Raw genomic sequence first — 22,410 nt, 5'->3', positions numbered from 1 at the left:
CTTTTTTCCCATCTTTCTCAAAGATACATTGGGCCAGATATACTGTCAAAATAGCGATGAGGCTAATGGCGTTCACTGTTATTTATGCTCAAATCGCACAGCAACTTCAGGCGAGGACAGATGCGTGGTTAAACGCAAAACTCCAGATGTTGCTGTCCAAGATGCATTGCTCCGCCGATAGCTTCGTGAAAATGGCATCTTGCTGCCTGACTCATTCAAATGCAGCGAAGCTCCTGTACTTACATGGTAGATACGAACTAAACTCACCACAGAATGTCAGCGCTTGCCCATTTCAGTCTAAGCACCTTTTTAACCGCGTGATAAATCTTAATTACTGCCAAGCAGCCCCTCGAGTACTGAAAATGAACTAATACAAGTGTGGAGTCTCATTCTTCAGCTTTTAATCGATAGCCTAAAAAAAATAATTATAAACAGAGTAACAAAAGAAAAACAGGAAATGGATTAATGCTCATTAGTACAAAAATCGACTTAATTTTGCCACCACTCACTGCTAGAAAGCACAATAATATAGCTTGTAATTTGCCACATATTCAAAACAACAATGCCAGAAAAATGGAGCAAATCAGAGGAAAGTCATAGTGCAAGTCACTGTAAACATCCTGTAGATGCAATGCTGCTCGAGCATGGATATATCTGCTGAATTGGCGATCCATTCATATTTGATCTAATAATCCCTTATTTACTGTATTTCCATTATAATTTTTTCAAATTATTTCTGTATACATATAAGCTGGGGTCTTCTGTTTTGAGGATTATGAGCCTGAGAGTTTCTAACCATTCACTTTAATGGAAGGAAAGTTACAGGCTGGCAACGCAGAAACGGAAAACCTCTGTCGTAATGTCCATTATCATTTACACAATCGATTGTTAGATTGAAGGCCTTTGCTGACGGATTATCACACGTGGGCTATGGGAGCAACAAGACTCTTAACAGAATCTTATTAGTGTAATTCTTCCTTGATTATCTCACATTCTAAGAGCTATATTCATATACGCGACTATACATTTTTTTATGTTCAGCTGCCTTCAGACAGGCGTCTTCCTTCTTTCATCTTCCATTGCTTCTTCTTTGTAGTCTTGTTGCAACTCTTTCCCTCCTCACTGAACCAACTCTTTATGGTTACAAAATGTCTATTTGATTATTTGTTAGGATTTCTTAGGGGCTAGAAATTCAGCTTTTAACGATTTTGCCTGCTTTTGGGCAATAATTGCGGCAAAAAATTTTTTTTTTAGCATTGGGATAGTGTTACCGCCAGACCTCACAAAATTCGGCAAACAGTGAAGAGCAATAGCGATAAATCCAGTGTTGCACAACAGAATTTGTGCGCCGGAGCCGAAATTTGCAATTGAAAAAAAAATTGGACCTTCTGCTCATGCGCAAAGTTTTTTCCCCGTTTGTTCCCTCTTTTTTTCTTCTTCCCGCATTTCTGATTAGCTGATAGGGGGTGCCCGCGCATACACAGTACACCCAGGGCTGAATCAGCCAATTTTAGATTGCAGTCAGTCAAGATGGAAGGCGATGAGTGCAGGCAGAGAGCGAAAAAATTTACGAGTGAGGCGAACAAGGTTTTTATCACTGCTGTGGAGAGGAGATGGGGGATTTAAATTGGAGGGGTGCAAGTAAACCCTCCCAGCGGCTTTTAGGCATCTTTGTACCAGCATTCCTGAGGAGGTGTCTTGTGTGGACAACATCAGAAGGACCTACACCCAGTGCCGCAAGAGGTTCAATGACTATTGCAGGATTATCAGAGAAAGTAATATTTTTAATGATGCACTCCTTCATTACTTAAATTATAAATCTGACACATGTTGCTGTAGGTAGGCTTAGTGTTGCACCTTATTTGCCATGAATGATCATTACACATTATTAAGACTGCTTTCTAAGATCTTAAAAGATGTCTCTACACTTCGATGTCTTCCTCATGAACCATGTGCAACTTCCAGGGCCATTAAACAGGCGACTGTATTAAATGCACACCATATGGTATAAGTGCTTTCATGGCTACCTGTGTGTGTCACAAGAGCAGATGGTAACCATTCCCATTGTCATTTTTGCAGGGAAAGGTGTCCCATAACCGCCGCGAGCAGCGACGGATAGGCGGAGGTCCACCCACAACCATGCCTCTGACAGACCTGGAGGAGTGAGTGGCCGGTCTGATCAGTGTCTCAGGGAGGTCAACTGCCCGTGGGGGTGCTGAACCCCCATTCAAAACTGAGGGTAAGTCCTGCAAAATCCCTGGGCTGTGTGGGGGCAATGTGATGCAGTGTCTGTGGACTAGGGTTAGGGCAATGTGATGTAGTGTCTGTGGACTAGGGTTGGGGCAATGTGATGTAGTGTCTGTGGACTAGGGTTGGGGCAATGTGATGCAGTGTCTGTGGACTAGGGTTAGGGCAAAGTGATGCAGTGTCTGTGGACTAGGGTTAGGGCAATGTGATGCAGTGTCTGTGGACTAGGGTTAGGGCAAAGTGATGCAGTGTCTGTGGACTAGGGTTCGGACATATAATGGAGTAGCGTCGGTCCTTCAAATGAGCGTGTGCTATGTGACCTTACTCATGTCACCCTGCCCCCTTCCCTGCTATGAACCACTTGTCTGTTGTTTTTTATTTCCAGATGAGGAGTCGCATGTGCCACATCCTCGAATGGAAGCCTCCACCTCAATCTGTCATGTGGGGGTGAAGGAGGGGGACGAGGGCGATGCCGAGGAAACTCCACGAGAGGAGCAAACTGATCAACCTATTCCAGGAGGGAGGGGGAGGGGCGATGCACTTGACACCTCTTTTTGCTTCAGCCACTAACTTGTCTGAGGAAGAAGCATTCTCGGGCTTTGAGCCATCCGGGTACAAGTGGTGTGCAGCACGCACCACTGGGGTTGAATCCCGTATGCTGTCTCTCTGGAGGGAGAGTCGGCAAAGCCGGTCTGCTGAAGACAGGCAGACGCACACTTGGACATGGTGGGACTGTCCAGGGAGAGCATCCAGCTCACCCGACAGCTCCTGGAGGTCTTGGGTAGGATTCCTGCAAACATTGTGACACTATCCGCGAACACGAGGGAGGGCATGTCGCAGATTGTCGGTGCAAGCCACGAAACTACCGAGGCCACTGCCCACGCACAATTGATGGTCTTGATCTTTGACATGACTGTCCCCAGGATCACACCCAGATCCACATCACCTGTGAGTGGTGAGGCCGATCAAAATCCTTGCCACTCAGAAGCCGGGCCTTCCATACCAGGGGATCCACACATGACATCTCCATTGTCTCTCCCCCTAATACAGCAGGACTCTGGCTGCCTTGCTGCACAATGTCTTGGTGCCACCTTGGGTAGGGTCATGACATGAGGGAGGGGGGTTAGGACGAGATAGGGGTGGAGGGGCCATAGGTAAAAGACGTTCGGTGCAGGGGTTGTTGTTTTATTATTATTTTGGTGTTGTTTTGTTGTTGTTGATATTTTATAAAAGTTTTTAAAGTTTCCCAATTCACAATAATGTTTAATACATTTTATTCAAGTTAAACCTTATTCAAGTTACTGTAGAAACATAGAAACATAGAAAATAGGTGCAGGAATAGGCTATTCGGCCCTTCGAGCCTGCACCACCATTCAATAAGATCATGGCTGATCATTCCTTCAGTACCCATTTCCTGTTTTTTCTCCATACCCCTTGATCCCCTTAGCCAAAAAGGGCCATATCTAACTCCCTCTTAAATATATCCAATGAACTGGCATCAACAACTCTCTGCGGCAGGGAATTCCACAGGTTAACAACTCTCTGAGTGAAGAGATTTCTCCTCATCTCAGTCCTAAATGGCCTATCCCTTATCCTAAGGCTATGTCCCCTAGTTCTGGACTTCCCCAACATCGGGAACATTCTTCCCGCATCTAACCTGTTCAGTCCCATCAGAATCTTATACATTTCTATGAGATCCCCTCATCCTTCTAAACTCCAGTGAGTAAAGGTACAGTTGATCCAGTCTCTCCTCATATGACAGTCCTGCCATCCCTGGAATCAGTCTGGTGAACCATCGCTGCACTCCCTTAATAGCAAGAACATCCTTCCTCAGATTCGGAGACCAAAACTGAACACAATATTCCAGGTGAGGCCTCACTAAGGCCCTATACAACTGCAGTAAGACCTCCCTGCTCCTATACTCAAATCCCCTAGCATTGAAGGCCAACATACCATTTGCCTTCTTTACCGCCTGCTGTACCTGCATGCCCACTTTCAGTGACTGATGAACCATGACACCCAGGTCTCGTTGCACCTCCCCTTTTCCTAATCTGCCGCCATTCAGATAATATTCTGCCTTCGTGTTTTTGCCCCCAAAATGGATAACCTCACATTTATCCACATTATACTGCATCTGCCATGCATTTGTCCACTCACCTAACCTATCCAAGTCACTCTGCAGCCTCTTAGTGTCCTCCTCACAGCTCACACCGCCACCCAGTTTAGTGTCATCTGCAAACTTGGAGATATTACACTCAATTTCTTCATCTAAATCGTTAATGTATATTGTAAAGAGCTGGAGTCCCAGCACTGAGCCCTGCGGCACTCCACTAGTCACTGCCTGCCATTCTGAAAAGGACCCGTTTATCCCGACTCTCTGCTTCCTGTCTGCCAACCAGTTCTCTATCCACGTCAGTACATTACCCACAATACTATGCGCCTTGATTTTGCACACGAATTTCTTGTGCGGGACCTTGTCAAAAGCCTTTTGAAAGTCCAAATACACCACACCCACTGGTTCTCCCTTGTCCACTCTGCTAGTTACATCCTCAAAAAATTCCAGAAGAATCGCCACGCATGATTTCCCTTTCATAAATCCATGCTGACTTGGTCCGATCCCGTCACTGCTTTCCAAATGTGCTGCTATTTCATCCTTAATGATTGATTCCAACATTTTCCTCACAACTGATGTCAGGCTAACCGGTCTCTCTCTCCCTCCTTTTTAAAAAAGTGGTGTTACATTAGCTACCCTCCAGTCCATAGGAACTGATCCAGAGTCAATAGACTGTTGGAAAATGATCACCAATGCATCCACTATTTCTAGGGCCACTTCCTTAAGTACTCTGGGATGCGGACTATCAGGCCCCGGGGATTTATCCGCCTTCAATCCCATCAATTTCCCTAACACAATTTCCCGCCTAATAAGGATATCCTTCAGTTCCTCCTTCTCACTAGACCCACTGTCCCCTAGTACATTCGGAAGGTTATTTGTGTCTTCCTTCGTGAAGACAGAACCGAAGTATTGGTTCAATTGGTCTGCCATTTATTTAATAAATTATTTTGTTCACCTTAACCATTCCTGTGTAGTGTCTCATTTGCAGAATAAGAGGGGGAATAGTCAACATGATGGGATAGAGTGGCCAGGCAATATTCAAATGTGCCGTTCATTCTTCAAGCAAAGCATTGAATTATGAGCTGCTGACATAAGGCTTTTGCAGTGGCGAACGCTCCACGTGGCCTCCCCTGTGGTGGTGGCATGGGTTCATCGCCAAGCTCCCCATCCTTGTCCTCGTCCTCCTCCTCATCCTCCTCCCCCTCCTCCCCTCTCTTCTGAGTTGGTCCTGCAGTCTCCAGTGGCAAATCCTGTTCCCTCACAATGCTTGCAGCACACCACAATGAACTCAGAGGCCTGCTGAGAGGTGTATTGCAGGCAGCCTCCAGAGTGGTCCAGGCATCGGAAGTGCAGCTTGAGCACTCCAATTGTCTTTTTGACGATATTGCGCGTGGCTTTATGGCTGTCATTATAGCATTGGTTGGCTTCTGTCATTCCGGGGGGGGGGTGGTCATGAGCCAGGTGGTGAGGCCGTAACCTTTGAACCCAGCATCCAGTTCTAGCCTTGTGGCTGACACTCGAACAGGCATGAGACACTGCTCTCACGCAAGTATCATGGATGCTCCCTGGATATTGGGCATTGACTGCCATGATGCGCTGAGTATGATCGCAGTCATCTGTACGTTCATAGAGTGGAATCCTTTTCGGTTTCAGTAAACCTCTGGATTGAGTAAAGATGCTTGCTGGGCAATGTACATACAGTCAATTGCAGCCTGAACCTTGGGGAAACCAGCAATTCGTTCAAAACCTATAGCCCTCTCATACTGTGCCTCCTTGGTCATTGGGAACTTTATAAAGTCCATCCTGCGTGCATACCTGGCGAATGCAGCGATGTGTAGCGTACTGCGAGATGGAACATATGTCCCCTGCTGATGCCTGAAAGGAACCGGAGGTGTAGAAGGCAAGTGCGGCAGTCACCTCGACGGGCAGTGCAGTCCTTTGCTGCTAGCCAGCTGTAGGTCTGCCTTTATGAGCTGGCATATCTCTGTGACCACCTCGTTTCAGAAGCGCAGCCTTCTAATGCACTGTGCCTCAGGGAGCTGCAGGTATGAGCGCTGTTGCTTGTAAATTTGTGGGGGTTAAGGCCTCCTCCTCATACAAAAAGCAGCGAGGAATAATGGCTGTCATAATATAGCCCCCATTTTAAAAAATGTCCTTAAATATCCATTAAAAAAAACCGATAAACTTACATAAAACATCACTGTATAAAACGCAGCCTTCCTTCGCCCAATCCTTTTAGACACTGAACTTCTCTTCCGTTTTCAAGATGGTGCCGTTAGCGTTGGTTGCCCCTGGGTCCGACCTGGGTCTGACTGTTTTTTCCAGGTGGGTTTCTGGGCAGGTGATAACTTTTAGCGCTGACGCAAAATCACTGCCGAAATTTCCGCCCGGGCGCAAAATGTTGTGCGACTCATTTAATGCCAAAAAAAAAATATCGCTTCGCCCAGGCGGAAAAACGGTCTCAAACCTGTCGAAATTCTAGCCCCTTCCCTCAAGTTATTGTTTGAACAATATTTGGCAAATGAAAAGCTAATTTAACTGAGTTTAAAAAGATTTGCATATCAAACAGAAAGTATCTCTAAAATATTTTTCCGGTACTGTTGTAAACTCCTACATAAATCCTTTTTGTTTCCCCCTTGGAGAAAGAAAACAAAAGTTGTCACATACACAGATTGAAAATTGGAAAGTTGGCTTTAACTGTGACATGAACACAGAGAAATGCAGAAAGTATCTGCTTAACCATTCAAGTCTGCTTGAATTATAACATAGTTGACATTGATATGAATCAATTAAGCAGTCATCCATCAGTTTTTAACACAAATTATTATAATTGTGTTTTTGAGAATGACCATTGTCTGTGCTGAGTAGCACTCATTGGCAGAGTGCACCTTCATTGCTGCTTGGAGGCAGTTATTGTATCAACACCATAAAGAACAAAAAAATGTACTTCAAATATTGCATGTCACATCAACTGTTCTTTAACAAGTGCACAGTGCAGAGAGAGCCTTTCTTTATAGCTGCAACCTAAAATTTATAACGAATAAATAATGAATTTTACCAGGGAAGAGTGTCAAATGAAAGGAGAGCATGAATAAGGATATAATAAAGGAGGAAAATTTGCTCTCTCTGCCACATTACAATAATGACTACGCTTCAAAAGTACTTCATTGTAAGTCAGCCCTTCCTTCCTTCCTCATGTTTCTGGATACTTACATTTCTGTCACATGATGCGCAACCACATGGAAAAATTTAGCAACAAAAATGGTGATGGTTACTGATGGCTGCAGAAGGCAAAACCATGACAATAAGGTTATTAATCAAGATACTCTTAAAAGATGAACAATATTAAACGCTATTTATTTTATGTTAAAAAAATTTGATAGCGGGTATGATTGTTGTGGCCAAGATTCACCATTGGGGTTTGAATAATGTAATAGTTCATGGGCCCGAAATTGGTGAAAGTTAAGTTCTGCCCAAGTATTGTACAAAGGACCACTGAGATCCTGACGGTACTTTGGGCGAAAGTTTGGTGGAAAAATACGGGAAAGACCACTCGGCGGCAAAAATGGGACTTTCGCCATGAATCTGGGTGGCAGCGATCGGTAGCTCCCATTCTCGGTGGCAAATGCAATCCTCGGCAAGTACCACCGAGGACTGAGTCGGGCCCAGGGAGGGGGGAACTGCTAAAATAAAAAATTTTCAAATCATTAAAAAAGGCACTAGAAATCCTTCAAGGGACCCCATCCACTTAAATCCCTGCAAAAAAAAGAAAGAAAAGTGGACTAACCTTTTTTTGCAGTCAGACCTGCCTCCATGCGGCGGTCTTTTCCCCTGCTGGAGCGGAGGACCGCCCAGACCAAACTAGCAACTCAACGGGTGGGAGGACTCTTCTGGGCATTGCATGCCGGCACACGTCAGCAGACGGTACCCAGCGGTCTTCTCTCCCCGCCGGCGGGAGGACTCCACCAAACTCGCTCGGTGGGGAGAGCGCCCAGAAACCAGGGAGACCACCGAGAAAACTCGGCGGCAGCGGACGGTAAGTCCACCAATTTCAGACCTCTTGACTATGAAGCTTTGCTATCATGAGGGAAGTACACAGTAGTGTTCCTCAGGGGTCGATATTGGACCACTGCTCGTTTTGATATATGTTAATGACCTGGATTTGGAAATACAGGGCATAATTTCAAAAATGTTGTAAACAGTCAGGAGGATGGTAATAAACTTCAGGAGGACATAGACAGACTGATGAAATGGGCAGACATGTGGCAGATAAAATTTAATGCATAGAAATGTGAAGTGATTAATTTTGGTAGAATGAATGAGGAGAGACAATATGAATAAAATGGTACAATTTTAAAGGGAGTGCAGAAATAGAGAGCTCTGGGAATGTATGTACATAAATCTTTGGCAGGACAAGTTGAGAAGGTTGTTAAAAAACGAATCATAGAATGGTTACAGCACAGAAGGCGGCCATTCAGCCCATCGAGCCTGTGCCGGTTCTCTGCAAGTTCAGTTAGTCCCACTCCCCTGCCCTTTCCCCATAGCCCTGCACATTTTTTTCCTTCAAATAGTTATCCAATTATCCTTTGAAAGCCACAATTGAATCTGCCTCCACCACCCCTTCAGGCAGTGAATTCCAGATCCCAAGATGCAGGTGGGGCGGTGGTTGTGCAGCGCTGCACAATGGGCCGTGCAACGCTGCCGTGTTCGGAGGTTCCTTCCCTCCCTGAAAGGGGAAGGGCCATCGCTGTAGGCCCTGCAAGGGAAGCACTTACCATCTCTCCGACGCCAGCCGTGATCCGGCCCGATCAGCACCGATGCTGGGTTGATCGACTGCTGGCGAAGACAAATGTAATAAAAATAGAAAAAGCATTTTTTAATTTGTTTTTCTTACCGTGGCCACTTCACCTTTAAGTATTGCCCCCGTAGCTCCTGGCCTCCCGATGAATGCCTCCTGTTTTTGCCCAGCGGTGCTGCAGGGGGGTAGAGGGAACCGAGATTCAGGTCCGGGGTGCTACCGGGACGATGTGCATGGCAATGATGTCACGATCTACGGGAGAAGGAGATCATAGACACATAGAAACATAGAAATCTACAGTGCAGAAGGAGGCCATTTCGGCCCATCGTGTCCGCGCCGGCCGACAAAGAGCCACATGGCCCTCGGTCAGCAGCCTTGAAGGTTACATATAAACCTATGAACAATGAACAATGGTGGAAAGGTAAAGAGCATCCGGCCCAACCAGTCCGCCCTACACAACTGCGACACCCCCTGCACTGCAACATTCTACACTCCACCTCCACTGTCCTGGAAGAGGCAAAAACCAGATGAAAACCCAGGCCAATTGGGGGAAAAAAATCTGGGAAAATTCCTCTCTGACCCATTCAGGCGATCAAAACTAGTCCAGGAGATCACCCTGGCCATATTGGATTCCCTGCGGTACTTACCATTGTATCTGCACCAGCCAACAAGAGGTTATCCAGTCTAATCCCACTTAGGGGCGCAATATCCTACCGCCGCCCCAAACCTCCCGCCGAATTTACCGGGAGTCAATTATCTCACCGCACCCAGTCGGTAAGTGCTTAGTGCCCCCAGAGGTGATACGGGAGGCACTGAGGAGGCCAATTTCTAGACCAAAGTGCCAGGCTACTCTGTCATCCTTCATTTTCTGTTGTTTGGGGAGTTTCTGCCACTTTCCTGCATTTCAATCTTCATTAGAAGAGTGTTACAATTTTTGCTAACTTACATCATGTTTGCAAACAAACAAAAGTGAATTTACACATATTTTCCTACCTGACCTTTATTTTAAAAACGGAAAAAGTCCACACATAAATAAGTATTAATAGCACAGTTGATTAAGCATTTGCGATTTTCAGTCTTCAAAGAAATCAAAACACATTCAAACACATTTTCATTTTCCTTTCAAAAATAAGCTTCTGCAAAATAATAATGCCAAGTAAAGGGTATCTGGATAGTAATCCAGAGCAGTAACCACGGTGAAATGTTTCCCCTCCTTGGCCCCTGGTCTTTGAGGCCACTTCCTAATGGTGCTCCAATTGAGATCAGCTAACTCAGCACAGATCAGACCTTGGATCTATACCTCTGTGTAGCTCAGTACCACAGTATCTATACCTCTACTCACCCAGGGGAGGCTCAGATCACAGTTTGAATGTTTTTACAAACTTCTCTTTACTTCACAGTTCGATGATATGTTGGGCACCACAGAGTAAAAGCATCTTTTCTTTGAAGAGACAGCTGAGTCGAAGGACTCCCACTATGGTCCCATCCAGGCTTTGAATCTGAAATTTCTATTTCAACATTTAACAGAATAGGTTATTGAGGCAGTGACCTGAAAGGTCACACTCAGTACAAATAACTTCAAAGAGCTCGACACAGGTATCTCCTATCCTGAACTGTATTGGGAAATTTATGATTCTATTAAACTAAAACACTTCTTTTTTGAATGTTCTTTCTTCCTTAGTATTGTACTAAAGATCAAATGGCCAAGACACAATTTCTATTTATTGTAGCTTCAAACCAATGAAAGGTGATTATTATATAATTGACGGGCAATCATTCTCTCAGAATTCTGAAAATGAAATGCTATCGGATCTGTTGTTAGGAGGATCTGTAGCAGTAGTAGTAATCAAAATATAAATTTCTCCTCAGCCAGTTCATAGATTAAATGGATGAAACATAAAAATGTTAAAATGAGGGTCTTATATGAACAAGCATTTATTTACAGTGTTCTTCTACTTTAAAACTCTGGGATTGAATCCAACTCTTACATATAAGAAAAACACCCTCCTCTTTCTTTCTCAACAAGATCCCAAGGAAAGAAGTTTGGGTTGATCTTGCTCAATTCCAAGTAGAAGGCAGATCAGGACACATAGAAACATAGAAACATAGAAAATAGGTGCAGGAGTAGGCCATTCGGCCCTTCTAGCCTGCACCGCCATTCAATGAGTTCATGGCTGAACATGCAACTTCAGTACCCCACTCCTGCTTTCTCACCATACCCCTTGATTCCCCTAGTAGTAAGGACTTCATCTAACTCCTTTTTGAATATATTTAGTGAATTGGCCTCAACAACTTTCTGTGGTAGAGAATTCCACAGGTTCACCACTCTCTGGGTGAAGAAATTCCTCCTCATCTCGGTCCTAAATGGCTTCCCCCTTATCCTTAGACTGTGTCCCCTGGTTCTGGACTTCCCCAACATTGGAAACATTCTTCCTGCATCTAACCTGTCTAACCCCGTCAGAATTTTAAACGTTTCTATGAGGTCCCCTCTCATTCTTCTGAACTCCAGTGAATACAAGCCCAGTTGATCCAGTGTTTCTTGATAGGTCAGTCCCGCCATCCCGGGAATCAGTCTGGTGAACCTTCGCTGCACTCCCTCAATAGCAAGAATGTCCTTCCTCAGGTTAGGAGACCAAAACTGTACACAATACTCCAGGTGTGGCCTCACCAAGGCCCTGTACAATTGTAGCAACACCTCCCTGCCCCTGTACTCAAATCCCCTCGCTATGAAGGCCAACATGCCATTTGCTTTCTTAACCGCCTGCTGTACCTGCATGCCAACCTTCAATGACTGATGTTCCATGACACCCAGGTCTCTTTGCACCTCCCCATTTCCTAATCTGTCACCATTCAGATAATAGTCTGTCTCTCTGTTTTTACCACCAAAGTGGATAACCTCACATTTATCCACCCTCACATTTATCCACATTATACTTCATCTGCCATGCATTTGCCCACTCACCTAACCTATCCAAGTCGCTCTGCAGCCTCATAGCATCCTCCTCGCAGCTCACACTGCCACCCAACTTAGTGTCATCCGCAAATTTGGAGATACTACATTTAATCCCCTCGTCTAAATCATTAATGTACAGTGTAAACAGCTGGGGCCACAGAACCTTGCGGTACCCCACTAGTCACTGCCTGCCATTCTGAAAAGTCCCCATTTACTCCTACTCTTTGCTTCCTGTCTGACAACCAGTTCTCAATCCATGCCAGCACACTACCCCCAATCCCATGTGCTTTAACTTTGCACATTAATCTCTTGTGTGGGACCTTGTCGAAAGCCTTCTGAAAGTCCAAATATACCACATCAACTGGTTCTCCCTTGTCCACTCTACTGGAAACATCCTCAAAAAATTCCAGAAGATTTGTCAAGCATGATTTCCCTTTCACAAATCCATGCTGACTTGGACCTATCATATTACCTCTTTCCAAATGCACTGCTATGACATCCTTAATAATTGATTCCATCATTTTACCCACTACCGATGTCAGGCTGACCGGTCTATAATTCCCTGTTTTCTCTCTCCCTCCTTTTTTAAAAAGTGAGGTTACATTGGCTACCCTCCACTCCATAGGAACTGATCCAGAGTCAATGGAATGTTGGAAAATGACTGTCAATGCATCCACTATTTCCAAGGCCACCTCCTTAAGTACTCTGGGATGCAGTCCATCAGGCCCTGGGGATTTATCGGCCTTCAATCCCATCAATTTCCCCAACACAGTTTCCCGACTAATAAGGATTTCCCTCAGTTCCTCCTCCTTACTAGACCCTCCGACCCCTTTTATATCCGGAAGGTTGTTTGTGTCCTCCTCAGTGAATACCGAACCAAAGTACTTGTTCAATTGGTCCGCCATTTCTTTGTTCCCCGTTATGACTTCCCCTGATTCTGACTGCAGGGGACCTACGTTTGTCTTTACTAACCTTTTTCTCTTTACATATCTATAGAAACTTTTGCAATCCGTCTTAATGTTCCCTGCAAGCTTCTTCTCGTACTCCATTTTCCCTGCCCTAATCAAACCCTTTGTCCTCCTCTGCTGAGTTCTAAATTTCTCCCAGACACAAACCACCATTAACACTTAATGAGATAAGAATGAAAGAAAGTGTGGGCAATGGAAAAATGTTGCTCATGAAATAGGATGTGTTCCTGAGGGGTTCATGTTTGGCCATATTCCTTAGTTGTGTTGAGATGGAAAGAAAGTAGAACCTCTTAATTTTGACTACCGCATGCTTTTCCTAATTTGGGAATACTGACTACTGTCACTGAGCACAAATGAAAAAAAAGCTCCATGTTCCAATATCTAATCACCCTCATAAGTACAATGAAAAATTAATATTAAACACATTTTTACACTAAGTAAAACTTAGGGCTAGAAATTTGCCTGGTTTGCGCCTGTTTTTTTGAGCGGTAAAAGTGTGTTTTTTGGCGGTAAAAAACTTATCACCATTTTGCAAGTTTCGTCAATGGTTCAGCACTGGCGATAAAAATGATTGTTCACCTTTTTTTGCCATTTCTATGACGTCAATCGTCGTGCAACGCTCCGCTATCGCCGTTTTTGCTAAATTCACCGACATCGCCATTTTTACTGCCAATGAAAAAACCCGCCCGAAAAAAATCAAGTCTTACCAGGTCGGACTCACGGCGCTAACAGCGCCATCTTGAAAAATGGAGCAAGAGTTCAGTGCAGAAAAGGATTTGGAGGGAAGGCTGCGTTTTACAGATTGAGCTTTTTGTGAGTTTATACTTCGTTCATAAGAACATTTAAGGACATTTAAAAGAATGGGGCGTATGCTATCTCTGCCATTATTGCTGGCTGCTTTGTCTATGCAGCAGAGAGCTGGAAGAAGGCTTATTCAACAGCATTATGAGCGTAATCAAAGAGGCCTCATGGCACTTTCGCCACTGCAAAAGCCTTACGTCAGCAGCTGATATGATTCAACGCTTTGCATGAAGGCTGAACGGCATGCTTGATCATTGACTGCCTACTGTATCCCAACATGTTGAGTATTTCCCCCTGTTATTCTGCAAATGAGACACTGCACAAGATTGGTTATTGTGAAAAAAACAATTTATATTTATTAAAATTTTTACATTAATGAAACTTTGTAAAATTTAATTTAGTAACTTCAATAAACTTTTTCAATGGTAAAACTCTTGTAAACTTTATTAAATAATAACAGTAAAACAACAACAAAATAACAAATCAACAACTCCTGAACCAAATATCCTTCAGCTGCAGCTACCTTTACACGCCCTAATTTGAACCCTCTCCAGCCCCGTCAATTGTTGCCCCTGCCCCTATCCCTACCCACGTTGGGCTGAAGAGGTTTTTTAGCAACATGCTCATGGTGTCAGTGTTGTTGGGGGAGAGACGTAGGAGACGCCATTGGACCCCTGGAGAAACTGGGGCTGTGGAAAGCCCGGTTTCTGAGTGTTGAGCCTGTTGCTCAGCCTCGCCACTCACTGTGCTGTCGGTCTGGCTGGCATGACTCTGGGGCTGGAGTGCTATGAGTCGAGACCGTCAATTGCCGCTGGGCATTGACAGCCTCGGTGTTCTCCATTGTTGCAACTATAAGCTGCGAAAAACCCTCCCTTATGTCCGCAGATCATGCTGAAATGTTTGCGGAGATCCCACCCAGGACCTCGAGGAGCTGTCGGCTGAGCTTGATGCTCTCCCCAAAGAGTCCCACCAAATCCAGGTGCACGTCTACCTGCCTTTCACCAGACCGGCTTTGCCGACTCAGCCTCCACAGAGATAGCATACGGGATTCAACCCTGGGGGTTTGTTATTGCAACCCACTGGGACCCGGGGCCTCGGATGCTGGATAACACGGAATGCGGTGACCTCATCCGATGAACTGGTGGCTGCAGCTGAATCTTTAGTGCCTGCGTGGGCTCCACATCTGCAAAATAGAAAATAACAGACAACTGATTAGCAGCAGGGGAGGGGACAGGGTGACATGAATAGGGTCACATAGCGCAGGCTCATTTGAAGGACCACCACTACTGCATTACATGTTGCTGACAGACAGTACATCGCATTACTTGAACCCTAGCCCACAGACAGTTCATAGCATGAACCCAACCCAGACCGTGAATTTTTCAGGATTTACCCTCACTGTCAAACAAGGGCTCAGCACCCCCACGGGTAGTTGCGAGGCACCCATCAGACCTGCCACGCTGGGTGAGTGGGAATACTTTGGCCAGACAGCCACCTGTGCGCCCCTGCTCCCGGCGGATGTGCGACAATTTTCCCTGCAAAGATGACAATACAAATGGACATGAGATGGTGATATGGGACTGTGAGATGGTGTGCAAAGGCACTGACCCCGCCCCCCTCCCCCCGCCCCCCGCTCTCACACCTCACAGTTTCCCTGAAAAGATGACAATATAAATGGTTACCAGAGGGCGCTTCTGCTCTTGTGGCACACAGATAATCATCAAAGCACTTATACCATACTGTGTGCATTAAATACAGTCCTGTGTTTAATGGCCCTGGTAATTGCACATGGTTCATGAGGAAGACATCAAAGTGCAAAAACATCTTTTAAGATGTCAAAAAGCAGTCGATATAATGTGTGACGATCATTCATTGCAAATAAGGTGCTTCACTAAGCCTACCGATACCAACATGTGTCACATTTACAATTTAAGTAATCGGTGTGCATCAATAAAAATATTACTTATTCTGACGACCCTGCAATAGTCATTCCATCTTTTTTGACACTGGACATGGTCTCTCCTGATACAGTCAACTGAGGAAACTTCCTCAGCCACACTTTTCCACAGGTGATTTACACTGGCTGGGGGAAGTTTTGCACAACCCTTCTATGAAATCTCCCCCCATCTGCTTTCTACAGCAGTAATGAGGTCCTCATTTGCGTCAGGAGTGAATTTCCTGGCCCTCTTCCTATCAAAATCATCCTGCATTTTTAATTCCTGCTGTTTAAATCAACGCTCAAAAATGGCTGATTCAGCCTGGGTGTACTGCACATGCACGGGCGCACCCTGACACGTGACCAGGTTCGCGGGAAAAAATTGGCTGAAAAAGAATCGAGCAAAAAAAAAAATTGCTTGCGCAGAAGGTCCGTTTTTTTTAACATCGGTAGTTTCGATTTGGGCGCACAAATGTTGTTGTGCAACACCATTTTTTACCGCTATCGTCATTTACCGTTTGATGAATTTTGAGAGCTTATTTTATAGCGCTATTTCGGCGATAAAAAAAAGACGGTAACCGCGATTAGCGCCCCCAAAAAACGGTGCTAGCGCTAATTGGTGAATTTCTAGCCCTTGACAAAAGTGCCATACTAACACCGGTTACATTAAAACAACAGACCAGTGAAAGGAGTGAATTCTGATGGATTAAACTTGCGAAGCAACACTCTCCTATTTCTGACAGCTGTAAAGATCATGAATGAAACAATTTTGGATATTCATAATCTCGACAGCAGTGACTACAGGTACACAGCACAAAACTAGCCATAATCTAAAACTAAATTGGCAGTCTTAAAGAGGCCAACACAAGAGAAGGTACAGGAAATGGAAAATGATGGTTGGGAATTTGCTGTAACAGCGTTATTGGTGATGATCGCCTTGTGTATTTGACATCATGTGTAGGCCAGACTGAGCAGATGTAGCAGGTACCCTTTCCTATTATCATCATAGGCAGTCCCTTGGAATCGAGGAAGACTTGCTTCCACTCCTGAAGTGAGTTCTTTGGTGGCTGAACATTCCAATACGAGAGCCACAGACTCTGTCACAGGTGGGACAGATAGTCATTGAGGGAAGGGGTTGGTGGGACTGGTTTGCCGCACGCTCTTTCTGCTGCCTGCGCTTGATTTCTGCATGTTCTTGGCGTTGAGACTTGAGGTGCTCAGCGCCCTCCCGGATGCACTTTTTTCACTTAGGGCGGTCTTTGGCCAGGGACTCCGAGGTGTCAGTTGGGATGTCCCACTTTATCAGGGAGGCTTTGAGGGTGCCCTTGTAAGTTTCCGCTGCCCACCTTTGGCTTATTTGGCGTGAGGAAGCTCCGCGTAGAGCACTTGCTTTGGGAGTCTCGTGTCTGGCATGCGAACAATGTGGCCTGCCCAGCGGAGCTGATCGAGTGTAGTCAGTGCTTCAATGCTGGGGATGATAGCCTGGACGAGGACGCTGATGTTGGTGCGCCTATCCTCCCAGGGGATTTATAGGATCTTGTGGAGACATCGTTGGTGATATTTCTCCAGCGACTTGAGGTGCCTACTGTACATGGTCCATGTCTCTGAGCCATACAGGAGGGCAGGTATTACTACAGCTCTGCAGACCATGAGCTTGGTGGCAGTTTTGAGGGCCTGGTCTTCAAACACTCTTTTCCTCAGGCTGCCAAAGGCTGCATTGGCGCACTGGAGGCGGTGTTGAATCTCGTCGTCGATACCTGCTCTTGTTGATAGGAGGCTCCCGAGATATGGGAAGTGGTCCACGGTGTCCAGGGCTGCGCCGTGGATCTTGATGACTGGGGGGCAGTGCTGTGCAGTGAGGACAGGCTGGTGGAGGACCTTTGTCTTACGGACATTCCTAAAGGAAATTAGGAATGTCAATGCAACAGCTTTCATGATCATATTTTCTGGAGTCAGCCCACATATTACAAGACTTAATAAATTTAATTTAATGACTTCTATTTTGCTAGGTACCATAACCAGCACACTATCATATCCAATATCATTAGAATAAAATATTTGATCTAGGATTCTATTTATCAAAATTATCTTATTCATATTTTTTCATGCTTAGTGTGATCTTCACCTGGTATTTCCCCACAGTGACAGGGTTGAGGCATTCCATCACTTCCCCATATGCTTCTATTTACTCTTAAATTTCTATAACATTTCTGTTGCTGTTTTAAAATATTGCAATCTAGATCAGATCTTTAAGTAAATAAAGAAATATGAGTCCACATAATTTTAAAGATTAAAAAGCATTATTATTATACATAGGAGAAATAGCACAAGTTCTTTCTAAGCAAGATCTAAATCTGTATTTTATTGCTCTGAAATACTTCTTCCTATGTCTCTAGTCATTTTCCAAAGCCAAACATTGTCCAAACCCTGAATCCAACTTAACAGGTCACTGCAGGTCTGAGCTCAATATGCATATCCTAGTACAGGCAAATCTCGATTGTCCGGGGCCCTCGGGGATCGGGCTATTCCGGGTAAACGATTTTGCTGCTAGGGTGAGTGCACGTACTTGCCGAGAATGTTTGGGTCCCAAATTTATACAGTACTTTGATGCTTTTCTGCTTCTCTGCACTCCAGGATGGGATTGTCCACCTATTCATTTTAATATAAAGTGAAGAGACTCGTGTTATACTGTGTCTACTTTTTCTTAAAATGGCCAGTCTAAAGGCTTCAACCGCTGGAGGTCGAATGAGACTCGGCTTTACTTACCCCCGAGGCGGCACCCTCAGTGATACTCCAGAATGCACAAGAGCACATTCACCAAGATCAGAAAACGGAAAGACGGCAGGGAAGGGAGGAAGAGCTGGATAAATCTTTTGCCCCTCTGAACTTGCTTCCAGCGAGATGATCTGGACAGTGCCCTAAAAGAGCAGGGTTGGGAGCAATGCCTTCAATCTGATAACGTGAGGATGGGTCACAGTATGAGCGGACAGACTGTCCAGGTCCGGGTTAATTTGGTTGCTCTACAAGGACTCCTTTAAGGTCGAGACAGCATTAAACTTTATTATAAAATAAAGCCCTTCCTCTGTGTCTAATGATAATGCTGTGCGTCAGCGCAGGACTGTGTGTGGGGTGGGTTTAATGGTCATGTGCAGATGTACACGGGACAAAATCACAGTGCCGTTGCAGCGGGTTCTCCGTTAGATCCGTGTACGGATAATCGAGAGTTGCCTGTACTCTCTTTAATTACTGTCAGCTTAACTCAACTCATTTTAGGTCTTCCTTCAACGGATCTCCTGTTCCTAGTCACTTCTATCCCTTCCCTGAATCAAATGGGTAGGACTAAAAGCAGAGCTGTCAACACTGGGGAAATGTTAGTTGTGTGATTTACGATCAAAGAGTGAATCAGATTGTAAACTGATTTCAAAATAAGGATGTGTGATTATTTTAAAGACAGATACAACAAAGGAGGTGACTTTTTTGAACCAAAATGAAAAAGCTGTTAGGTCTGCCCAGAGCACAGTAACCATAGAAACAAACCAAGAGATTTTCTATAGCAAATCAATCTCCTATCGCATTGCACATGGTGGGTAGATCTTAACTTTGTGCGATCAGGGGCGGATTAACCATGGGGCAGATGGGGCTGCAGCCCCAGGCCAACAAAGAACATAGGCCCAACAAATAAAGGGAGGAAAAAAAATATAAGGCCTCCCAAATAGGCTGAATAGAATAGACAATAAGAGGAAAAACAAGACCGAGGAAAATAGATTCACTTGTTTATACCTATATACAGAAGTACTTATGTACACTAATATACCTATATACAGAACAGAATATGTACTAGCCTGTTTTATTTCACGTTATTGAGAGAAATTTGCATATATGTATAGGAATCTAGTATTGCAATGTTACCAGAACCAGAATATATACCTACTTGATACAGAATATATGCTTTCATTGTTGAATATACTGGTCTATTTTTTCATGCTCAGAATCAGAATCATATATGTAAATAATGAACATGAACAAACATAACTATCGGCCCATTTGGATCAGTTTGCCCCAGGCCCATCAGGCCCTTAATCCAGCCCTGAGTGCAATAGTGTAAAATGTGTAATAGAGAGTCAGCAGCCCGTTTAAGATCTCTCCCGATTTTTATTTCCATTGGATCTACCACAGGAGTCACAACCAAGTGCAGTTTTCATGTCAAGACGGGTTAAACAGTGGGGGGTAATTGGACCAATACAGAGGTGGGGGAAAGGAGGAGAAGGGAAGGAAGGGATCAGGCAGGCAAGGGGGAGAAAGGAAAGGGGGGGGAAAGGAGCAGGGAGTACAGGAGGAAAGGCTGAAGAGAAGAGGTTGGGGAAGGAGGATAGAGAAGGGGAAGGGGAGCTGTGGGAGGGGCAAAGTATCTAGGTGGAAGGGAAGTCAAGAAATTGTCTTGGTGGGGGCCAGGCACTCCCTCAAATGGGGAGAGGTAAGCAGGAGCTGGAGTTGGAGGATGTAGGAAACTCCCTCAGTGGAGGTGGGCAGAAAACTACCTCTGGCACAGAGGGAATGTCCACAATTCTACTGGTCCAGATTTTTTTTTTAGATATTTACTCGCCTGTCTTTTTAGCAACTTTCACTGCTCCTGTTTTTTATCCAAAACAATTCACTACCCCACTCCCAATTCAATACTTAAATTTCATTGACCCCGTCTGAGGCTGGTATATCTTCCAGCTGTTGGAAATGACCATGGAAAATGAGGTAGGAGCTAAAGCAGGCAGGGATCCAGCATATCGGATCTCCTTGCCATTTGCCACTGTTGCCCCACTCAATTAGTACAACATCAGGCAAAAGAGAGTGAGAAATCTACCTTTGGCTATCTAGCTAACACATCAGGGCTCAAAATTGCCCAGGAGTTGCTCTGTTTTTTTTGGAGCAACTTGATTTTTCTGAAATATCTTAAAAATCCCCATTTTACACATTCAATTTGTGCCAGTGTAAGTGAGTTAGTTAGCATTTTTTTTAGTTTAGTTTAGTTTTTTTTCCAAAAGTGGGTGTTACCAGCCACCCAGGCCTGTTTTGGCCATTTAGGCCACTTTGGACAGCTAATAGTTACTCCAACCAACTTAGGCCAGCGCATGTGACCACTTGTGACTGCACAGAAAACCCTTGCGGAGAGTTAAGAAATCAGCGCAGGTAGGTACATTGGAGGCCAGCAGAACTTAATGACTTGACTAAAGAATGTGAATAGAATCAAACAGCTAGACAGGACATCATATGACAAACTTCGCAAAGTTAATTTACAACACACCAGTAGCATTCATGGAAGCTTAAACAACAAAAATAAACGAAGTAAAGAGGCAAAGCATATTTACATAATTTTTTCAAAATACCCAAATAAAAAATAGAAGTACCTCCTGCTCGTAATTCTTATGTTCTCCCAGCCGCCTAAGCTCACCCGCCATCATAGAAATATTTTATACCATATAGCCAGGAAATTTACTGTTTGTTTTATGTTTTTAAATATTTTGGAAATTCAAGCAAAATTATTCCACCAAATCTAATGTTCAAGAGTTGATTATGATGTATTTGAAAGTATATTTCTATTAACTTGGTTAGGAAAGTATCTTCATCAATAGGGTTAAGGAAAGTCTTGAGTAAGCTTATTAAATTTACTGGCTACACAGTTATCACAGCCCCCCCTCCCCCCCCAGGGATCAAAACTATCCCCCCGCCCCCGCATCAAAACTCTCCCCCCCGCCATCCCCGCCAGATCAAAACTCTTCCCCTGCACCCACGCTCCCCCCACCGCGCCCCCCGCCACCCTGCTCCCGAGGAAAAATGTAATTGAGTGTGTGGAAAATTAAACAGGCAACCTAATGACGTTTATAAGTTTATAATCGTTTTTCTACAAAAATACCTGGATATAACTTTTGAGATGGATTTCAAAATAGACAATTCTACCTAAACCTTTGCATGGCAATGTCCTCAAGTCTTCAAATCGTGTGTAGAATATTGACATAAAGAGGCAATAATGCAGGCAGCCAACAAAAGAACCAAGTGCTTTGGAAGAAGGCAAGCTTCTCTATCAAAGTTCCGTTACTGTGCGGCAGGCCACTCGGCCCGGGACAGGGGCGGGATGCATCGGGTCCCACGCTGCAGCACGCACACAGAGGCTGGGGGCAGGAGCTACTGCACATGCGCGCACACTCCAACGTGCATGTGCAGAGCTGCTGGCATGTGATATTCCTACAGCAAACATCAACACTGTTAGGCAAGGGGGGGAAATTGGGGAAAATGCTTTATTTAAAAAATATTCTACAAATTTCTCAAATTCTATTTGGTAATATTCTGCATCGCGAATTCCAGAAATCTTTTCCAGCAGCTTTAATATAATAATACATATAGAGATCTCCATAGTGATAGGTTAAAGCACTCCTTCGTGAGCGTGAAATAGTTCATGAATGTGGCAGGGCAGGAAAGTTGCAGCAAGTATGTCTGGAATGCAAGATATCTGGTGAGAGTCTGTTCATTTTATTATGGATGGTCCCTGATGGAAATTCAATGCCTCTTTAAATGAATTCTGGAGCATGCATAATCGGGCTGAAA

The sequence above is a fragment of the Pristiophorus japonicus genome, chromosome 6 (genome assembly GCF_044704955.1).
Source record: "Pristiophorus japonicus isolate sPriJap1 chromosome 6, sPriJap1.hap1, whole genome shotgun sequence".
Classification (NCBI taxonomy): domain Eukaryota; kingdom Metazoa; phylum Chordata; class Chondrichthyes; family Pristiophoridae; genus Pristiophorus; species Pristiophorus japonicus.
Note: the sequence above shows the minus strand (reverse complement) of the source record.